Source organism: Muscardinus avellanarius (genome assembly GCF_963383645.1).
Source record: "Muscardinus avellanarius genome assembly, chromosome: 2".
NCBI classification, from domain to species: Eukaryota; Metazoa; Chordata; class Mammalia; order Rodentia; family Gliridae; genus Muscardinus; species Muscardinus avellanarius.
The window spans coordinates 9,461,339-9,464,765 of NC_137787.1; the positions used below are offsets into that span (position 1 = coordinate 9,461,339).

The following is a 3,427-nucleotide window of genomic DNA, read 5'->3' on the forward strand; positions in this document are numbered from 1 at the left end:
GGGACCAGGTTTCTACAAGAATCTTGAAAATCCTTACAAAATATTGAATGGAGAAAATTTCAGTACAGACTTGCAAGTTACAGAAAAGCCCTAGAAGGGATTTTATAGTTAATGTATTTCAAATTCCCTATATAGGTTATCTTCTCATGTAGTTTTAGAATTTTTATAAATATATATATAGCTACTAAATGAATCAAGTAAATCCTTTCTCGTTAAAAATAACAGTTGGTTGCTGGGCATGGTGGCACACGCTTGTAATTCAAGTACATGGGAGGCTGAGACAGGAGGACCATGGGTTCGAGGACAGCCTCAGCTATTTAGTGAGGCCCTTTCAACTTAGTGAAACCCTGTCTCAAAATTAAGAATAAAATAATAGGGCTGGGGGTGTATCTTGGAGGTAGTATGCCCCTGGGTCAACCCCTAGTTCCACAAAAACAAAAACAAACAAAAAACAGTCGGTGAGTCTGATATTTACATTAGATGTAAGAAGGAAATATTTTAAAGGATAAAAAGGGGTTCAAAATTAACAGATGTGTGGGACTCTAAGAGTCTGGCCAAAAGGCTTTGAGATAGACTTTTCAGATCTGTTGACTAAGTCCTCCTGTCCTTCCTCCAGTACTGACTTAGCCTTGAGGGCTCAAGGAAATCAGGTGACTGTTCCCGCTTACTGGGAACTTGGCCCAAGAATATGTATAGGACAAAAGAAACACCCAATGATCTGTACCTCCAACAGGGCCCATTGGTAGAGTTTACCCAAATTCTAAGACTCCGGAAGTACCACCCCTCAGCCCCCCCCCCCAAAATGAAAGGTGTTATAAAAAGAATAGCAAACATCTACTCTTAAATTTGTCCTAACAAAACACTGATTTCTTGTAGGTCTTCATGTCCTCAGATCTAGGTACTTTATTTATTTCTTATTTTGGTGGTACTGGAGTTCCTGGAAGCCCTTCTACCTCCGGGTTACACTCCCAGACCTATTTTTACATTTTTATTTGGAAACAGGGTCTCCTAAGCCAGCGCGTGCGGCTGGCTTCGAACCTGTGCAAGCCTCCTGTCTCTGCCTCCCAAGCGCGGGGATTACAAGCGTGCGCCACCACGCCTGGCTTAGGTACTTTAAATTGAAATTAGTTGAAATAAAACGCTGTGCTTATTGCTATTTCAATAAATAATAAATTAGTTCAATAAAACTGTTCTTCGAGTCATTAAATTAAAAATCAATTCAATACCTTAAGATTACGTTAAAAGTCCAGTTTGTCCTATTGCATGAATTACATTGTCTGGCATGTACGCAGCACTGGACGTCTGTGGTGCGTGCCTGCTTCTGATCTGGTGTCTCCAGAGGACACCACTGAGTCCCGCTTCTCTCCCACTCTGTACATTACAGAACCACCTAGAGAAACATCCCCCCTCACAAGAGACCTGCAAATCACCCTGAGGGCTCAAGCCAGGCTATCAAAGCAGAACTTAACTTAGGGCACGTTTACCAGGTTGTGACTTAATAATCCTCACTTACTTCGAACATTTTATCGGTGATGAGTTCACGGTCGCGGAGACCCTCGAGGAAAGGAAATGTCTTTTTTATTGCGCTTGAAATCTCCACTTTATGTCTTTTGAAGTGATGGAATAACACGTCACAGACAATCCTCTTCTCCATCCTTTGGTCTTCTATAAGTATACTAAGGGAAAGGAAACCATGGGAAATGGTCATCGAGATCCTGAGATGCTTGTAGAAGCTCTAAGGTTTTATACATGAAGGATAGGCTATAAAACCCGGCATTAGAACACAGGTGATCCGGAGTAGAGTTGCCCAAATAAACAGAATTGAAGCAGTAAGTAAAGGCATAAGAGAAGAAGGCACGGAAATTGTAAAAGACTTTGTTATATAAAGATTTTGAAAGTCCAGACTATCCTAACCAAAGCCATCACAAAGATATCTTTACCTAAACATATAGAGAATATTTTTTAATTTAAAAATTAAATTTCTATAAAAAAGTAAGTCTCAGAAAGATAAAGCAAATGCCCCCTCCCTGACCAATAGCTGTTAAGGGAGAAACAGCATCCTGTACCATAAACATAATTCATAAACATACAATTGACAAATCATGTGATTAGATAACAATGGTAATGACATGGCAAGTATAAATTGGGAATTCCAAAAATATCAACAGTATTTCCTTGGACATCTGGCTCAACTCTGTTACTATAAATCTCTCCATGCGAATTAGGTAAGAAAAGGAAATGAACATCTCTGTTTGCAGATAATATGAACTTATACTAAGAAGATTAAGAAAAACTGCCAGAAGACTTCCAAACCTGATTTAACACAAACAGCAAAGTAGCAGGAAGAAATCTAACCAAGAAAGATTTTTATAATAAAAAATTATAGGACACCAAAGAAAGACACTGAAGGAGATGGAATGACCTCAATGTTTTTGGACAGGCAGAATTAATATTGCTAAAACGCTCATACTACCAAGAGAAAACTACATATTCAATGTGATACCGATCAAAACACCAGTGACATTATTCACAGAAATAGAAAATGCAGTTCTAGAATCTGCAGGGAAGTGGCATGGTGGTGCGCGCCCGTAAACCCCAGTACTTGGGATGCTGAGACAGGAGAATCGCAGGTTTGAGGACAGCCTCAGCAAGTAGAGAGGTTCTCAGCAACCTAGCAAGACCCCGTTCCAAAACAAATAATTTTTTTCAGCTTTTATAACTTTTATTTGGCTTTCAGTGGTTAGTTCTCATCCGCGTTGACTGTCTGCAGATTTTTGAAGGTGGTAACGGGAACATAGGTGACCACGGTGTGAAGTTTTTTGGCTGAGTCTTCATCCTCATTCCGCTTTCTGGACAATCGCACACGAATCCGATATGGCGCGTTCCTGATTCCTTTGGCCCAGACGGCTTTGTTGAGCCTGGTATCGATGCGCACATCTGGAGTCCCCATCTCCTTCATGGCAAATTTCCGGATCTCCCTGAGTGCCCGAGGGGCACGCTTCTTGAAACCCACTCCGTGGATGCGCTTGTGAACATTGATGGTGCACTCCCGCGTCACCACCTCGTTGATGGCTGAACGGCCCTTCTTCTTCTCGCCACCTTTTTTGCGGGAGCCATTTTGCCGGGCCCAAGTTGGAAAGGAAGAGCACAAGGGATTGTCCAAAACAAGTAATTTTTAAAAGGGGCTGGAGACATACCTGGGAGGTGGAATGCCCCTAGATTTTGATGGCTCAGCCTTTATCGTAGCTGCAGCTTGGGTGGGAGTGGGGTACAGCCTTTTTAGAGTTTCATCCTTAAGGAAGTAGGATAAGTGTAGAGTGTGAGTCTTAGAACAGAGCTACGTAAAGCCCAGGGCATGGCTGTTGGGCGAGACCTGCCAAATGTCACACGGCAGGCATCTGTGGGGACAATGGGACCGGTGCAGGCA

The 3,427-nt window shown here is 42.0% G+C and overlaps 1 pseudogene across 1 annotated transcript; it reads right to left on the bottom strand.

Moving 5' to 3' along the window:
• Positions 1-2,740: 2,740 nt before the first annotated feature.
• On the bottom strand, positions 2,741-3,117 carry LOC308258942 (large ribosomal subunit protein eL31-like; annotated as a pseudogene). Its single transcript has one exon. The product of its transcript is annotated as a large ribosomal subunit protein eL31-like (transcript).
• Between the last annotated feature and the right edge of the window lie 310 nt (positions 3,118-3,427).